We start from the raw sequence: 19462 nt of genomic DNA, 5'->3' as shown, positions 1-19462 counted from the left end.
TGCAAGCATTTACAAAAAAAAAGTACAATGGAATTATGAAAAACTTCACATAAAGTCTGATGACCAATGTGCAAAAGAAGACAAACTGTGTAAATAAACAATAATACTGAGAAAATGAGATGTAAAGAGTTTATTTAGTGTTTACTGAGGAGAATATCATGGATGCCAAACAAATGCGGGTAATAGTTTGTGAGACCTTGGAACATATACATAGTTATGAGCAAGGAAGGACTCATTAAGATGGATAAAATTCCCAGTGCACCACACATATCTTATGGGAGGATAGGGAAGAAGTCGTGGAGCCCTTAGAGATATTTTCCTTGTCATTAGCCACTAGTAATGTTCCAGAGATCAAGAGGGTGTCTATGTTGTTCCATTGTTCAAGAAGGGCAGCAAGGACAGGCCAGGGAACTCCATGTTGCTGAGCCTGACTTCAGTTGTAGGGAAGTTACTGGAGGGAATTTTGAGGGGCAAGATCTACCATCATTTGGTCAGTCAACACCTGATCAGTTGGATTTGAGTTGAAGGTCATATCTAATGAATCATTTGGAGTTTTTCAAAGAGGTAACTAAAGGGATAGATGAAGGTAGGACAGTGGGTGTTGTCTGCACTGAGTAAAAGTGGGGAGAGAATTCAGAAACTGGAGGTGGTGTTACAAGGATTGTTCAAAGTAATAACAATCAGCTGGGAACAGAGAGTTACTGACTAGTACCTTTATTGTCTCAACTAAAAAGGACATAAATGTACATAAATGATTCCCTGTGTGCACATTCACTATGTTTCCCTGACCTTCTATGAACTGTCAAAGAATAGAAAAAGTAATAAGAAAGGAGTCTATGCTCCGACCCGGTGCCCTCCAAGTCGACTGTCGTTGTTCTCCACTGCGTCACATTCAAAGCCTCTCATTTTATACACATTTCTATCCAGTTCAAATGTTGCATTTCAATCTTGTTGGCTCGAGGTTATCTGACGAACCTGTGTCACCTTCTTATTGGCTCTGGTCTAAGCCAGAATCCATTTATTGTCCTCTTCTCCAAGCAACAGCTGATAATATATAGTTCTTTGTTCTAAATCAGTTACCAAACTAGTACACAGCTCAAATCACTCAGGCAGACATAGACCTCATCATCCACAAACATGTATGTTATATCATACCAAAGAACACCACTCAGGTAGCTTGTTATTTGGAAATGATCTCTCGTCCAGCAGATAACCTGGAGAATCATTGTGTCTACTTTAAAACACTTATTCAGCCAAGCAAAACCTTTTCCTATCCATATATCTGTCCAAATACATTTTAAATATTATTAATGTACCCGCCTCAACCACTTGCTCTAGCAGTTCATTTCATATACTGACCACTCTGGATAGAAACATTGCCCCTCTGGTTCCTATTCAATCTCTCCCCTCTCACCTTAAACCTGTGTTCTCTAATTGTGGATTGCCTGAGAGAAATGATTCTTAAGGAGTCCATTTAGAATGTGCTGACACAGAAAGAACGTGCAAAGCAACTTGCAGGGCAACGTATAAACCAATTTGCAAAATCAGGATGAAACAATAGCTTGCTGATTAAAGAAGCGATACAGGTAACGGGAAGACATGCTTAACGGTTGAACAATAACGGTGTTAATGCGCTGAGGCTGATAAGTGGGCCAAAGGGTAGTCACATTTGTAATTTTGTAATGAGATTAAGGAAGAATGTCTGCACCTCACATGGGTGCAACTCACAAAGTCGTAAACAACTAGGGTATAAAAAAACTGTGCAAAGTGTAATTCGGCACTCAATCTAGCAGGAGCTGGTTGGGTCCGACTCTGCAGACTCGAAAAATAAAGTTTACCGTTCTGCAAATTGCTGAGACTCAGTGTGTTTCTGACAACGTGGGGGCTCGTCCGGGATCCACACTTCTGCCGCGGTGGACACGAGGAAGGACATCGGAGACGGTGCACCCCGCCGAGTTTGGCGGTCCCTGACTCCTTGCTCGTCGCTCCAGCGCGGCTTGAGCGAGTGATATCCGGACAGCGCAGAGCGGTAAACGGGGAGAAGGGGACAGTACCTGGTACTGGAAGTCCCCAGGACGCACCGGGTAAGTGCCTACTATTATAGTAGAACGGTGCGGGAATAAGTAAGGACGGAGAAGACCGGGATCGCTACCCGGGGGTCCTCCTGATTAAGTAAGAGCGGAATAAGATGGGAGGGGGTGGCTCTAAAAAGAAAGAGGAGACGGAGAAGACCGGGACCATACCCGGGGGTTCCTCCTGATAGCCCCCTCGGTAGAATGTTTGAGAATTGGGGATGTGGAAGACTAAAAGGGAAACAAAAGAAAAAAAAAATGATACAGTACTGTTTAATTTGGTCGAAACAGCCGATAGAAAAACCTGCGGTCTGGTGGCCGTGGCTTGGGTCTGAGGAGGATTGGGTACGACAAGCCTTAAACATTTACGTTAATTCAAAACCAAGTGTAAAACCGGAAGAAATTGCTTATGCTTTTTGTTGGGCTCCCTGGCCAGGAGTAACAACAAAGAGTTTTAAATTGGGCATTAAAGGGGAGCGGAAGTGGGACCCACTCGATCATTTACCCCCTCCCTATGTCCAGCCTTCTGCGCCCCTTGCGGGAGCAGAGGGAGGACGTGAAGAAAGTGAAAAAACAGAAGAAATAGACCCGGAGAGGGAAGAGAGGGATGTTAGGGAAAAAGCAAAAGCAAGGATCGAAACAAGGAGTGTGACAAGAGCAGATAAGAAAAAGAAAGACGAATTAAAAAAGGAAGAGGTACAGCTGTTTCCCCTTCGAGAGGTTCCAATGGGAGGAGAACGGACAGGAACAGGATTTGTAAACGTCCCTCTGACAAGTACCGAAGTACGAGGATTTAAGAAAGATATGAAAACTTTATTAGAAGATCCAATGGGACTGGCAGAACAGTTGGATCAATTCTTAGGACCTAATGTTTACACTTGGGAAGAAATGCATGCGATTATGGGAACGCTATTTTCTGCACAAGAGAGGCAAATGATACGACAAGCTGCAATATCAATTTGGGGAAGGGAACAGCCGAATGAGTTACCGGGGGACCAGAAATTTCCAGTAAACGACCCACAGTGGGACAAACAAGCAGAAGAGAGAAGACGGCAATATCCCATTGCCATGGAAGGGAGGAGGGGATTACAACCTGTAATTGAGACATTAGTATCAGATGGACTCTTGGAAGAATGTATGTCACCCTTTAATACCCCCATCCTACCGGTCCGAAAGCCCGACGGCACGTATCGAATGGTTCAAGATCTGAGAGGCTTAAATGCGGTAGTCCAAACACGATACCCGGTAGTGCCTAACCCCTATACATTAATGAGCAAAATACCTCCTGAACATGAATGGTTCAGTGTGATAGATCTAAAAGATGCCTTTTGGAGTTGCCCGTTGGAGGAAGGTAGCCGAGATATGTTCGCATTTGAATGGGAAAATCCCTTCACTGGGCGGAAGAAGCAACTCCGGTGGACCGTCTTGCCCCAAGGGTTCACGGAGTCCCCAAACCTATTCGAACAGGTACTGGAGCAAGTATTGGCTGGATTCCATTGTACCGAAAAGAACCAACTATTACAGTATGTCGATGACCTACTACTATCGGGACCAGCAGAGGAGGTAGTGCGAGACGATACTATAAGACTCCTGAATTACCTAGGAGAAAAAGGATTGCGGGTGTCCAAGAAGAAACTGCAATTTGTCGAGAAGGAAATAACATATCTCGGACACAGAGTCAGTAAAGGGCACCGCCAAATAACCCCAGAAAGAATAGCGGGAATAACTAAAATACCGCTTCCCAGGACAAAGAAGGAAATAAGACAATTTCTGGGCTTAGTGGGCTATTGCCGAATTTGGATAGAGAATTATACCCCCCTGGTGAAGTTTATGTACGACAAATTGGCAAAGGAAGACCGGGGAATAATCAGCTGGACCGAAGAAGAAGAACAGAAGTTCAGGAAAATAAAAGGGCAACTAATTCGGGCCCCGGTATTAACACTGCCAGCACTGGAAAAGCCCTTTCAGCTGTATGCAACAAACAATGAAGGAACTGCGTTAGGAGTACTAACCCAAGAAAAAGGAGGAAAGCGGCAACCTGTGGCCTTTTTATCAAAAATGTTAGACCCGGTATCCCGGGGATGGCCGACGTGCATACAAGCCGTAGCTGCAGCAGCCGTACTAGTAGAAGAAGCACGGAAATTAACCTTTGGGGGAAGAATGACGGTGTATACCCAGCACTCCGTTAGCACCCTCTTAGCCCAAAAAGCTCAGCGGTGGTTGACGGACTCTCGCATACTGAAATACGAAACCATTCTGATGGTCGGGGATGATGTAAGCTTTGAAAGGAACAATAGTTGTAACCCGGCACAGTTCTTATACATGGAATCAACAGGGGAGCCCGACAAACATCAGAAGGCGAGTGGAAGACCCCCGACGGACGGCAAGTACTGAATAAGGAAGTAACTCGTCATATACTGCAACAACTACACCAACAAAGCCATTGGGGAGTGCAAGCTATGTGCGACACTATCCTAAGGGACTATGTTTGTAAAGGGATATTCACACTAGCTCAACAGGAGGTGTGGGGCTGTTACACCTGCCAAAAGGTAAACAAGAAAATGATGCGTGCCACCCATAAGGGGGGACAAACACTAGCCGACCGACCGTCCCATCGGATCCAAATAGACTTTACGGAACTACCACAAGTTCAGAGATGGAAGGAAGTACCTGTTAGTAATTGTGGATCACTTCACTCGGTGGGTGGAAGCATTCCCAACCACTAAAGCGGACGCCCCTACAGTGGCACGGATCCTATTAGAAAATATAGTCCCAAGATATGGAATAATGGGGTCTATTGATTCAGATAGGGGAACACACTTTGCCTCAAAAACACACCAGCTAATCTGTGACGCCTTAGGAATCCAGTGGAAGCTGCACACCCCCTGGCACCCTCAGAGCTCAGGAAGAGTTGAGAGGATGAACAGTACTTTGAAGACGCAATTGACAAAACTAATGATGGAAACCAAGCTACCCTGGACCAAGTGTCTACCCCTGGCCCTACTAAGAATCCGCACGGCTCCTCGAAAAGATATAGGAGTATCCCCTTATGAAATGTTGTTTGGCCTTCCATATTGGAACAAGGTGGAGGGCTATCCTTCCCTGCAAGGGGGAGATGTCTTTGTAAGGGACTATTTACAGGCACTATCTCGTTCTTTTGCAGAATTGCGCAGGAAGGGGTTACTCGCACAAACCCCACCTCTGGACTTCGCACTCCACCGAACTCAGCCCGGTGACTGGGTCCTGATTAAGACTTGGAAGCCAGAGAAGTTACAGCCGCAGTGGGAAGGCCCATTCCAGGTGCTACTGACCACCGAAGCCGCAGTAAGGACAAAAGAAAAAGGGTGGACCCACGCCGCGAGAATCAAGGGACCCGTAAAGCCCGAAGAAGGTGCAGAATGGACTTGCGTCCAGGGAGAAGACCCGATGGTGCTAAAGCTCAAAAGACGGACAGAATGAACTTTGGGACTGTAATGTATATACTGCTATTGTTGAGAAGCGCTGAAGGGGGATGTGATAAGTGCAGGACGACGGTAAGGGTGGGCATGACGGTTTTTCCAGGGTCCTTTGTATCACACTCGCATGTAAACGAGAAATGTTATGACTACAACAAAAAGGAGGAGTATGTGGAAAGTTTAATCTAACCAACTGCTGCTTAAAGATAGATGACAACGGAAAGGTGGTTCAAAAAATATCAGATAAAATAAGGAAACTGGCCCACGTGCCGGTACAGACCTGGAAGCCGCTGGGGTATTGGGACTGGCTGGACGGATGGTTGACAGGAGGCTGGTGGCGAACCGCTTTAGGGGTTATAGGAGGGGGATTGATGGTCCTCCTTCTGCTACCATGTCTGATCCCCTGCTTGCGGGAGCTAGTAGCTAGGGTGGCAAGACAAGTCATGCAACCAGGGGCCCCAGCTGATCCTGTTCAGGTACTCCTACAAAGGGAAATAGAGCTAGAGGAAGAAGCCTATGTAAACCCGTGGCAAAAGCCCAACTGATAGCACATTCTAAAAAGAAAAAGGGTGGATTGAGAGAAATGATTCTTAAGGAGTCCATTTAGAATGTGCTGACACAGAAAGAACGTGCAAAGCAACTTGCAGGGCAACGTATAAACCAATTTGCAAAATCAGGATGAAACAATAGCTTGCTGATTAAAGAAGCGATACAGGTAACGGGAAGACATGCTTAACGGTTGAACAATAACGGTGTTAATGCGCTGAGGCTGATAAGTGGGCCAAAGGGTAGTCACATTTGTAATTTTGTAATGAGATTAAGGAAGAATGTCTGCACCTCACATGGGTGCAACTCACAAAGTCGTAAACAACTAGGGTATAAAAAAACTGTGCAAAGTGTAATTCGGCACTCAATCTAGCAGGAGCTGGTTGGGTCCGACTCTGCAGACTCGAAAAATAAAGTTTACCGTTCTGCAAATTGCTGAGACTCAGTGTGTTTCTGACATTGCCCAATCCTGGGAAAAGAATTGTGGGCATTATCCAATATCTGACCCTCACCATTTTGTACACCTCTATTAAATCAAACCTAATTGCCTGAAACTTCATCAACGTTTACTCCGCTACGTGATCCGCTGAGGCTGAGGGCCTGCTCTGGGAGCTCCAAGCTCCATGTCTGTGAACTCAGCAATGTTTACTCTGCCTTGTGCTGTCCAAGCCTGAGGCTGAGGCTGAGGGCCTGCTGTGGGTGTCTGCGGACTCCACAATGTTTACTCTGCCTTGTGCTGTCCAAGCCTGAGGCTGAGGCTGAGGGCCTGCTGTGGGTGTCTGCGGACTCCACAATGTTTACTCTGCCTTGTGCTGTCCAAGCCTGAGGCTGAGGCTGAGGGCCTGCTGTGGGTGTCTGCAGACTCCACAATGTTTACTCTGTTATGTGCAGCCTCAGGCTGAGGGCCTGCTGTGGGTGTCTGCGGACTCCACAATGTTTACTCTGTAACGTGCAGCCTCAGGCTGAGGGCCTGCTGTGGGTGTCTGCGGACTCCACAATGTTTACTCTGTTACGTGCAGCCTCAGGCTGAGGGCCTGCTGAGGGTGTCTGCGGACTCCACAATGTTCTCTCTGTTACGTGCAGCCTCAGGTTGAGGGCCTGCTGTGGGTGTCTGCGGACTCCACAATGTTTACTCTGTTACGTGCAGCCTCAGGCTGAGGGCCTGCTGTGGGTGTCTGCGGACTCCACAATGTTTACTCTGCCTTGTGCTGTCCAAGCCTGAGGCTGAGGCTGAGGGCCTGCTGTGGGTGTCTGCGGACTCCACAATGTTTACTCTGTTACGTGCAGCCTCAGGCTGAGGGCCTGCTTTGGGTGTCTGCGGACTCCACAATGTTCACTCTGTTACGTGCAGCCTCAGGCTGAGGGCCTGCTGTGGGTGTCTGCGGACTCCACAATGTTCACTCTGTTACGTGCAGCCTCAGGCTGAGGGCCTGCTTTGGGTGGCTGCGGACTCCACAATGTTTACTCTGTTACGTGCAGCCTCAGGCTGAGGGCCTGCTTTGGGTGGCTGCGGACTCCACAATGTTTACTCTGCCTTGTGCTGTCCAAGCCTGAGGCTGAGGCTGAGGGCCTGCTGTGGGTGTCTGCGGACTCCACAATGTTTACTCTGTTATGTGCAGCCTCAGGCTGAGGGCCTGCTTTGGGCACTCCAACCTTCATGTCTGTGGTCTCCACAATGTCCTGATGAAGGGTCTAAGCCTGAAACATTGACTGCTCATTTCCACAGATGCTGAGGGCCTGCTCTGGGAGCTCTGAATCCATGTCTGCGGACTCCATTTGTTCTAAATGCTATTTGCTTACTTCTATTGTTTGCTCATTTATTTTTCTGTCTGCACACTGGGTGTTTGTCGGAGTTTTCCATATGCTTTCTTTGGGGTTTCCTGTTTTGTGGCTGCCTGTAAGGAGACAAGTATGAAGTTTGTACAATGTATACATAATTTGAACTTTGAAAAGAATTCCAACCCATGCAGCCTCTGTGGACTCTGAAGTTTGGGAAAGGTGGGTGGGGGACTAGTGCCACTTACTGCTTCAATGGCATAAAGTGTCGTTAAAGGGAGTTTCTTTTTCCTCAAAAAAACCACAGAGTTTTAATTTTATTTACTTAATTTTGAGCTAAAGCTCAGAACTGGCCCTTACGCCCAATGAGCCACACCCCCCAGAACCCACCGATTTTAACTCTAGCCTAATCACAATGACCAACTAACCCATTGATCGGTACAACCTTGGACTGTGAGAGGAAACCAGAGCACCTAGAGGAAACCCATGTGTACATGGGAAGGATGTACATACTTTCTTACAGAGGACACTGGATTGAACTCTGAACTTCAATGCTCCAAGATGTAATAGCTTTGTGCTACCCTCAACACTATTGGGATGCCCCAGTCACAGGTTCCCATAGTTGAGGACACAGTTGAGAACATCACAGAAACTATCCTCCCAACCATGGACTCTGTCTACACTTCTCACTGCCTCAGTAATGCAGCCAGTTTAGTCAAAGACCTCACCCACCCATCAGACAGGAGATACGCCAGGTTCCAGGACAGTTTCCAGCCCACGGTTATAAGATTATTGAATGCTGGCCAGTACAGTGGTTCCAAGCAGCCTATTCTTTAGCGGCTCTGCACTCTCTCTGTGCTTTCCAAGGTGAATCACTTCGCAGTTTGCAGTGAAGTTCTGAAGACAGGTTTTGACTCAAAGTCTTGTAGGCAGTTTTGGGCCCCTCACCTGAGCATGGCTATGCCGGCATTGGAGAGGGTGGGTTCACAAAAATTATTCCAGGGCTTGTCATATAAAAAGCATTTGATGGCTGTGGGCCTGTACTCACTGGAATTCAGACAAATGAGAGGAGATCTCATTGAAACCTAGCGAATGTTGAAAGGCCTTGAAAGAGTGGATGTGAAGAGGATGTTTTCTACGGTGGAAGAGTCTAAGAACAGGGGACACAGCTTCAGAATAGAGGGGCATCCTTTTATAACAGAGATAAGGAGGAATTTCTTTAGCCAGAGAGTGGTGAATCTGTGGAATTTGTTGCCACAGGCAGCTGAGAAGGCCAAGTCTTTATGTATATTTAAGGCATAGATTGATGGAGCAGACTCGATGGGCCAAATGGCCTAATTCTGCTCCTTTACCTAAGCTCCCTGATCAAATCCGGTTCCTTAAACAACATCCAATCCAGAATAGACTTCCCCCCATTCGGCTCAATCAGAAGCTGCTCTAAAAAGCCACCTACAAACTTACAATCTACAAATTCTCTCTCGGAATCCAGTGCCTACCTGCATTTTGAAATCCCCATGGCTAATGTAACCAAGTCACGGGGAAGGCACTCGGTCCGAAACGTCGACTGTTTATTCGTTTCCAGAGATGCTGCTGCCTGACCTGCTGAGTTCCTGCAGCATTTTGTGTGTGTTACTCCTGCTTTTCCGGCATCTGCAGAATCTCGTGTTTACACTTTACATGTTTGGGTTTGAATTTCATCTGTTCAGCCAGCTCTGCGTCCTATCAATATCCTGTTGTAACATATGGCAAACTTCTACACTCTGCACAACACACCAATCTTCGTGTCATCTGCAAAACTTGCTGAACCCTCCTGTGACAACAGTAAACCAAGTTACCAATTTTTTAATGGTGTGCCTCTTTTCTGAGCTTTAAGGTAGGCAGTCTTAAGTATCAGGAAGTATCTGTCTGTTCTTGAGGGGCGTGGCCTTGTGTCACTCAATTCGAACAGTGCACAACAGTGACAGTGCCCACCTGTGTCAGCGGCTGGTTCAGACCTCCGTGAGTACAATTGTGACCTTAGGGGTTTACTGTGGGGTGGGGTCTGACCTTGTGGAAAGACGCCGCTTGGACGGGCAGAGACAGGTAGGTGTTCTCACTCAGACCTCTGCCTGAGCGCTCTCGGCTCCGAATCAGGAAGTGCAGAGCTGCGCTGGGTTACTGGCACGGGCTGGAGGGCGGCTGTCCCCCGGTGCCACGGGGTAGCACAGAGCATTGGGCACCTCGGGGGCAATAGGGTGGGAGGAGGTGAGAACACAGGGACTGAGCTTAAGACCACTTCATCTGGGCAGGCCTGCGCATGTCTGTGCGCCAGTCTTTATGTGTTTTGTGAGTGTGTATATATGTGTATGTGCGTGTCTCTGTTAGTGAGTGTGTGGATATGTGTGTGTGTCTATCTGTGTGTGTGGATTGAGGGATCTGAGTGTTGGATAATCACGACATACACTTCAGTGGGAACTTGTTTTGATGAGAGGTCTCTCAGCAGATCCATGGATTTAGTCCTTCAGGGCAGGGAATGTCAGAGCCTCTGAGTCTCACTCACCTCCATCTCAACTAGTTGCTATTTATGTCAGAGAAACAGCTCCTTTGGCCCATCAAGTCCATTCTAGTCCTTTCATGCATTGGCATGAATCCCATTTGCCTTGAGACCACATCCTTTGCCTTGCCTGTTCAGGTGTCTGGTCACTGTTGGAATTGCATCTGATTCCACCTCCTCCTCTCAGCGAGTTCCAGATAGCAAGCATGCTCTGTGTGGAATTGAAAGCTATTCCTCAGATCGTCAAATTCTTTCTTAATCTAAACCTTGACCCTCCTGGTTTTTCTCTACCCCCACTTTGTTGCTGGAAGTTGCTTAATTACCTTTTGTCCATTACCGCTGGCACTGGGGTCAGCAGTAAAGGTCCTCTTTCTGTCTGTCCATACAGTCACACTCAGATGTGGAAGGATTAATCTTTGCTGTTTCCGTAACAATTCTGTCTTACCAGCCAGGGTTGTTAGCCCTGAGCTGAACCCCTGAACTGGAAGGACCAATGGACCACTCTTAGCCTGGCCTCTACCCTTTGACCTGTTTGGCATGGGTCACCCTACCAAGAGCCAAAGTGTAAAGCCCTGACTCCAGCCAACACAGCTCTCTGAGTCATTGAGGCACGCCAGCCTCCAAACCATGACAAGGTTGTGGTCTTCCTGCAGCTTTCACTATCTATCATAAATTAGACACCTCCATCAAAGTTCAAAGTAAATTTATTTATCAAAGTATGTCATGTATATGTCACCACATATACCCTGAGTTTCATTTTCTTGCAGGTATTCATAGGAAAGTAAAGAAATACAATAGAATTTATATAAAAAAAATACATAAACAGAGACTGACAAACAACCAATGTACAAAAGAATCAGAATCAGGTTTATTATCACCAGCATGTGACATGAAATTTGTTCACTTAGCAGCAGCAGTTCAATGCAATACATAATGTAGCAGAGAGAAAAAAATAAATAAAATAAACCAATAATAATAAATCAATCAATCAATCAATTACGTACGTTGAATAGACTTTTTTTAAATGTGAAAAAGCAGAAATACTGTATTTTTAAAAAAGTTAGGTAGTGCCAAAAGATTCAAATGTCCATTTATGAATCAGATGGCAGAGGGGAAGAAGCTGTTCCTGAATCACTGAGCGTGTGCCTTCAGGCTTCTGTACCTCCTACCTGATGGTAACAGTGAGAAAAGGGCATGCCCTGGGTGCTGGAGGTCCTTAATTATGAATGCTGCCTTTCTGAGACACCGCTCCCTGAAGATGTCCTGGGTACTTTGTAGGCTAGTGCCCAAGATGGAGCTGACTAGATTTACAACCTTCTGCAGCTTCTTTTGGTCCAGTGCAGTTGCCCCTCCCTATCAGACAGTGATGCAGCCTGTCAGAATGCTCTCCACAGTAAATGGAGAAAGAAATTGTGCAAATAGTAACAAAAAATACTGAAAACACAAGTTGCAGAGTCCTTGAGAGTGAGTCTGTAGGTTGTGGTGAGTGAAGATGTCCGGGCTGGTTCAGGAGCCTGACGATTGAGGGGTAATAAATGTTCCTGAACCTGGTGATGTGGGACCCAGGTCTCCTCTATCTCCTTCATGACTGTCATAGTGAGGAGAGCTTCGTCTCCTCATAGGCAGCCACAAAAGAACACATTAAAACAAGACTTTTGAATACCCAGTGTGCAGAGAGAAGAAAAACAGAAAGTGCAAACAATGAAAGGTTGCAAATAGCATTCAGAACTGAAGCTGACGAAATGGCCACAGCCTCCGTTCAGTGCAGAGCCTCCTGGAGCAGTGAGCTGAACGCTGGCCAGGCGCTCGAGCCCCAACAACTTTAGGGACTTTTAAGAGAAGTTTAGGTAGGCATTTGAATGTGAGGAAAATGGAGGGACATGGACGGTGTTTAGGCCGAAGAGATTAGTTTAGTTCGCCAGTTGAGTGATAATCCCAGTCAATGTGACAGGATTCCTACTGTCAGATCCATGCCGATATCCCAGTCAGTGTGACAGGATCCACACTCTCAGATCCACGCCGATATCCCAGTCAGTGTGACAGGATTCCTATTTTCAGATCTATCCCGATATCCCAGTCAGTGTGTGTACAGGATCCACACTCTCAGATCCACGCCGATATCCCAGTCAGTGTGACAGGATTCCTACTGTCAGATCCATGCCGATATCCCAGTCAGTGTGACAGGATTCCTACTGTCAGATCCACGCCGATATCCCAGTCAGTGTGACAGGATTCCTATTTTCAGATCTATCCCGAGATCCCGGTCAGTGTGGTAGGATCCTCACCTCTCAAATTATGTTGAGATCCTGGTCAATTGTTGCCTTTTCAGTTTGACAAAAATCCTATCTTGGAATTTTCTCTGATGGTTTCCTCTCCATCGAGGTAGGCCTCACTGGCCTTTATTTACCTGGATTCTGTTTTGTTTGACAATGGTTTCCATGATACATTGTGATCTGTCACTGTGTTGTAGGCCTGGTAGTTGGCCTCGTGTCACCATGCCACTGGCAGCAATATAAGACAGAAGACCCAGGTGGTCATGGAGAGAATGTGCAAACTCCTTACAGACATTGCTGAGATTTGAGCCCCAGCCGTTGACGCAGTGAGGTGTTGCGCTAGTTGCTAATCCACCTTACCACAGTGGGGTCGAGGAGCTTAAGAGGTGATGATGTAGACTGCAGAAAACACTTCCCCATTTTTGACATCAACAGTTTAGAGAGCATAGATTTCGGGTGAGATGGAGAGATTCAGAGGGATTCTTCCTCACCCAGAGACTGGTGGAACACATTGCTAGAAAGGGCGGTGGACGAGGATTCACTGAGATGGTAGATGAAGGTCCTGGCCGGGTACTTGGATCTCTTAGAACAGAACAGAGAGCATAGAAGAAAGACAAATACAGCACAGTACAGGCCCTTCGACCCACGATGTTGTACCGACCCTCAAACCCAACCCTTTTGTCACACACAGCCCTCCAGTTTTCCATTATCTATCTGTCCATCTAAGAGTTTCTTAAATGTCCCGAATGTATCTGCTTCTACTACCAGCCCTGGCCGGGTGTTCGACACACCCACCACGGTGTAAAAAAACTACCTCTGATATCCTCCTGTAATCACCTTAAAATTATGTCCCCTCGTATTGGTCATTTCCACTCTGGCAGAAGGTCTCTGGCTGTCAACTCGATCTGTGCCGCTCAACATCTTGTACATCTCTCTCACGTCACCTCTCATCCTCCTTCAGTCTAGAGTGAAAAGCCCTGTCCTCATAAGACATGCTCTGTCATCCAAGCAGCATCCTGGTAAATCTCCTGTGCAATCTCTTGGTCAAAGTGAGCAATGGACTCAGAATGAGGTGATAAACATAGAACATAGATCAGTACAGTACAGAAACAGGCTGTTCAGCTCACAATATTGCACCAAACCAATGAAATTACTCATCAAATGGCCAACTCAGCTAATTCCTTCTGCCTACACAATGTCCCTGTCCTTCCATTTCCTCACATTCATGTGTCTGTCTGAACGTCTATTAGAAGTCTCTAATGTATCTGCCTCCACTACCACCAACCAGGCAGTGCATTCCAGCCACACACCTCTCTCTGCGTTTAAAACTATATCTGCCTCTAATACTCCTTTGAAATTACTCCCCCTCACCCTAAATGCATGCCCTCTGGTATTAGACATTTCAACCCTGAGAAAAGAGTATTGTCTGTCCACTCTATCTATGCCTCTCATAACCTCCATCAGATCTCTCCTTGGCCATTGCTGCTCCAGAGATAACAGACAGTTTGTCCAAACATAAATGGTTATTATGGAAGTGTGACCACAGGCTGAGATGGATTGAATGGCCCGTTTCATGCTGTACGATTCAGTGATTCAACACATACGGGGCTGGGCTGGTAGGTGACAAGTGATGTTCACACCTTCAGAGTGTTAGGCTGTAACCACCTCCAACATAAGTAGAACAACTTCTGACCTTCGTGTCTGTGAGCAAAGGTTCTGTATGGAAGCTGTGAGAGGCAGAGAGAACCAGCGGGGAGCAGCAGACGCTGTTCCATTGGTGGCTGAGAGGGTGAGATGAAGCTATTTCGGGAGATGTCAATGGAAACGGGGGGAGGAGGGGGAGGTCTGAGGTCCCAGACGAGAGGTGACCATCATGAGATGCCACAGCAGAGGGGCTGATTATCTGAACTCGCTAAACTCTGGCCCTTGTAACCTGTCTGACTGGACATTCTTTAAACTTCTACCAGGAGGTCAGAAGCAGAATCAGGTTTATGATCACTGACATACTGTATGTCATGAAATTTGTTGTTTTGTGGCAGCAGGACAGTGCAAGACATGAAATTAATATAAATGACAACATATAAAGAATCAGTAGTGTAAAAAGAGAGAAATGTGGTAAATGTTCGGGGGATATAAGTGTACCGTTTTGGATACCGTTGGTGGGGATGACCTACCAGGAACAAGTTGCAGTGGTCCTGTCTCTGGCACTGCATTTGCTTTCTTTACCACCAACTCAATCAGCAAGTTAACTAAGGAATCCTATAAGAGGACTCCCAAGTCCTTTGCACCTCTGATTTTTAACTTTTCTCTCTTTGAAAAAATAGTTTGTGACTTTATTCCTTCCCTCTACCAACATGCATGACTATTCACTTCCTCATACTGCCATTTCTCTGCCCATTCTCCCACAAAATTTTGTCAAAGTCACCAAAATCTTTGACAAATTTCTATAAATGCAAGTAGGGGGTATAGGAACTGGTTTCATTACATTCTTATATGGAAAAACCAAATCCCAGGAATGGGGAAACGTACAAAAAGTGATGGATTCTTCCCAATCCCTCATAGGCAATGCTCTTCTCCCCACTGAGCAAACCGACAAGGATTGCAGCCACAAGAAAGCAGCATCCATCAGCAAGGATCCATATAATCCAGGCCATTGCTACTACCACTGGGCAGGAGGTGCAGGAGTCTTTGGTTCCACACCAGTTAGTACTCCTGAACCAGCATGGGTAGCTCACTTGCTTCAACTCTGAAATGATTATGTGGCCGACAGAATCATTTTCAAGGACTCTGCAACTCATGTTCTCAATATTATTTATTTTATTTACACAATTTGTCTTCATTTTCTCATTGGTTATTTGGCAGTCTTTGTTTAAGTAAGTTTTTTTTTCATAATTTCTATTGTTTTGACATTTACATACTTTGATAATAAATTTACTTTGCACTTTGAACACTGTGGGAACACCTTCACCAGCAGATAGCATTGCTGGTAGAGCCGTTGTCTTAAAATTCCATAAATGTGGGGTTCATCCCCACCTGAGGAACTATGTGGAGTTTGCACGCTTTCCCCAAGAGCACGTGTTTTTACCCCGGGAGCTCTTGGTTCCTCCCACTTCCCAATGGTGCGAGGGTTGACGGGTTAATTATCAACTACTATGCACTGGAGGGTTGGAGAGGAAATTAATTGACATGTGGAAGGGGACCACACTAGGAGTATTGTGTTCTTTTTTGGTCACCTCATGACAGGAAGGATGTGGAAGCTTCAGACAGGGTGCAGAGGAGATTCACCAGGGTGCTGCCTGGGTTAGAGAGGGTGCAGAGGAGATTTACCAGGGTGCTGCCTGGATTAGAGAGGGTGCAGAGGAGATTTACCAGGGTGCTGCCTGGATTAGAGAGGGTGCAGAGGAGATTTACCAGGACGCTGCCTGGATTAGAGAGGGTGCAGAGGAGATTTACCAGGGTGCTGCCTGGGTTAGGGAGCATGTCTTATGAGAAGAGGTTGAGTGAGCTGGGGCTTTTCTCTCTGGAGTGAAGAAGGATGAGAGGTGATTTGATAGAGGTGTGCAAGATGATGAGAGGCATGGATAGAGTAAACAGCCGGAGACTTTTTGTTTCCCAAGGTGGCTAATATGACAGGACATCATTTTAAGGTGAATGGAGGAACGTATATAAAGTATAGGAGGGGTGTTGGAGGTAGATTTTTAACACAAATAGTGGTGGGTCCAGATAGAGCCAGATACATTAGGGATATTTACGAAACTCTTAGATAGGGACATGGATGATGGAAAAATGGAGGGTTATGTGGGAGAGTAGCGCTAGATTGATTTTAGAATAGGTTAAAATGTTGGCACAACATTGTGTTCAAAGGGCCTGTAAGTTCTATATTCTAATATCTACAGAATGTTCAAAGTTCTGAGTTCAATATTCTATGTTCCATTTTCTAAGGAATAATGACCAAATCAGCTGTTTAGCGTGATGCTGGTTGAGAGAAAGACAATGATACCAAGAGAGCTCTCCTGCTCTTTTGCTAAGCAATGCCCTGGGATTATACAGTTCACAGGGACAAGCGTGGGGAAAATGGGATTTGGTGGGATTTCCCTGAGTGCCAGCATAGACTTGATGGCAGAATGGTCTTCTACAGTGCCACGAGAAAATGACAAATGCAGCAGTGGAGAAGGCTGTTCACCAGCTTCACAGTTAGGGTATGTGCTGAATGACACGATCTGCAGATATGCTGGATTTTAAAGTGATTAATAAAAATTGCTACCTAAATTAGCAGTGAGAAGAAACAGAGGGATCTTAGGGTCCGTGTCTATAGCTCCCTGAAAGTTGCCGCACAAGTTGGTAGGTTTGTTCTAAAGGTGTGAGGTGTGTTGATCTTCATTAGTTGGGTGATATGGTGGGTACTGACATCTTTGATCTGCAAGGACATTAGATTCTAAACCAATTAATAAAGAGATTAGACAAAATTGAGGTTTTTTCTTTGGAGTGGTGGAAGTTGATCTGACAGAGGTTTACAAGATTATGCGATGCAGAAATAGAGCTAACAGACAGTATCTTTTTCCCAAGGGTGACATGTCTAATACCAGAGTGCACACATTGAAGTTGAGAAGGGGTAATTTCAAAGGAGATCTGAGGGGCAACTTTTTTATTCAGAGTGGTGGTAGAGGCAGATACATCAGGGACTTTTAAAAGACGTTTAGATAGACACATGAATGTAAGGAAAATGGAAGGGTAAGGGCACTGTGTAGGCAGAAGGGATTAATCTAGTTGTGTATTTCATTACTAATTTAATTGGCTTGGCCCAACATTGTGGGCCAAATGGCCTGTTTCTGTTCTGTACTGTTCTATGATTAATATAAAATTGTCAGCTAAGTATCATCAGAGGAAAATGGATTTCCTGGTGCCGGCATAAGTATCTGTGTGAGAGAGGCAGGAAGCCCTTGTTTTCGCATTTCTTCAGAAAGATGAAATGGTTTGTGAGAATCATTACGGGTTAGTCGGGTGGCGAGTTACAGGTGCAGGATGTGGGCCTGTGGAGTTGCACATATTTTACTTTCCAATAGAGCAGAAATCTCAAAGCTTTCGACTTGCACAATCTCTTGACAAGGAACAATACAATGTCAGGCCTGAGGAAGATCCATGAATGCCTTGCAGATTAATGTAGGTCTTGCTGCTCTCCTGTGCACCGTGGTGGAAGAAGTCATGCAGGTGCTGGAAGTTAGTAATAAAAAGGGGAAAAATTCTTGACTGGTCAGTCAGTAACTGTGGAAGGAGGAAGTTCACCCTTTCAAAGTAGGCTCCGTTCTCTACTAGGAAGAAGGGAGTGGTGATAACGCGAAGGTTGGTGGTGTTATGAATAGTGCAGAAGGTTGTCAAGGGTTGCAACAACCAATGACAGGGTGTAGAGCTGGGCTGCAAACTTGAACTTGAGAGCTTTCAGAGCTGGGCTAAGTAGTGGCAGATGAGGTTCAATCTGGAATCTTGCAGGAGACGCCCGTACTGATCAAGAACCTATCAACCTCCACTTTAAATATGCCCATTAACTAGGCCTTGTGAGTATGCACACGTCACAAAGGTTGGTGGTATTGTGGATATTGTAAAAGATTATTGCAGGTTAAAATGCGCGACCTCAGCCACTGCGGGCACTTGGGCTGGGCTGGATTGGCGCTGGCACTCTCGTGTTCACTCAGTGGAGGACCAGCTGGATTGCATTTGTCTGCTGATGCACAAGTGGCTGTCGAGGGCTTGTTCTTGAAGACAGTGTCCCATGCACCATCAATCTACAGGACATGACACTCAGGGGACCTGATGAATTTAAGTCTGAGGGTTATAAAACACACATACAGGCTATCTGGCCCAACATGTCCATACTGCCCCAGGTGCTGGCCTACATAAAAACATAGGAAATAGGAGCAGGAGTAGGCCAGCTGGCAAACCGAGCCCACTCAACCGTTCAATAAGATCATGGCTGATCTGGCCATGGACTCATTTCCACCTACCTGCCTTTCCTCATAATCCTTAATTCCCCTACTATGTAAAAATCTATCCAACTTTCTCTTAAGTATATTTACTGAGGTAATCTCCACTGCTTCATTGGGCAGAGAATTCCACAGATTCACCGCTGTCTGGGAAAAGCAGTTCCTCCCCATCTCCATCCTAAATCTACTCCCCTGAATCTTGAGGCCATGTCCCCTAGTTCTAGTCTTACCTACCAGTGGAAACAATTTTCCTGCCTCTATCTTATCTATCCCTTTCATAATTTTATGTTCCTATAAGATCTCCTCTCGTTCTTCTGAATTACAACAAGTGTAGTCCCAGGCAACTCGATCTCTCCTCATAGTCTAACCCCCTCATCTCTGGAATCAACCTGGTGAACCTCCTCTGCACCGCCTCCAAAGCCAGTATATCCTTCCTCAAGTAAGGAGACCAGACTGCACGCTGTACTTAACCTGCAGCCTCACCAGAACCCTGTACATTTGCAGCATAACCTCTTTGCTCTTAAATTCAATCCTTCTAACAGTAAAGGCCAACATTCCATTTGTTTTCTTGATAGGATGCTGTTCCTGCAAACCAACCTTTTGTGATTCATGCACAAACATTCCTAAGTCCTTCTGCACAGCAGCATGCTGCAATCTTTAACCATTTAAATAGTAATCTTTTTTTCCATTTTTCCTTCCAAAGAGGATGACCTTGCATTTACCAACATTGTATTCCACCTGCCAGACCCTTGCCCACTCACTTAACCTATCCATATCTCTCATAGACTCTGCATATCTTCTGCACAATTTGTTTTTCCTTTCAATTTAG

At 45.9% G+C, this 19462-nt stretch overlaps 1 protein-coding gene across 2 annotated transcripts in view; it reads left to right on the top strand.

The window, feature by feature from the left end:
- Nucleotides 1-9767: 9767 nt before the first annotated feature.
- The window catches only part of ptk2ba (protein tyrosine kinase 2 beta, a), a 247775-nt gene continuing 238080 nt past the window's right edge, over nucleotides 9768-19462 (top strand). Inside the window, exon 1 of one of the 2 annotated variants that reach the window (XM_059985434.1) lies at nucleotides 9768-9847. The gene's annotated coding sequence lies outside the window, so the exon portion shown is untranslated. Of the gene's footprint in view, nucleotides 9848-9913; nucleotides 9932-19462 lie in introns of those variants that run through there. The other variant, XM_059985435.1, reaches the window with a different exon arrangement.

The sequence above is a fragment of the Hypanus sabinus genome, chromosome 12 (genome assembly GCF_030144855.1).
Source record: "Hypanus sabinus isolate sHypSab1 chromosome 12, sHypSab1.hap1, whole genome shotgun sequence".
Classification (NCBI taxonomy): Eukaryota; Metazoa; Chordata; class Chondrichthyes; order Myliobatiformes; family Dasyatidae; genus Hypanus; species Hypanus sabinus.
This window is presented reverse-complemented; position numbering and strand designations above follow the sequence as displayed.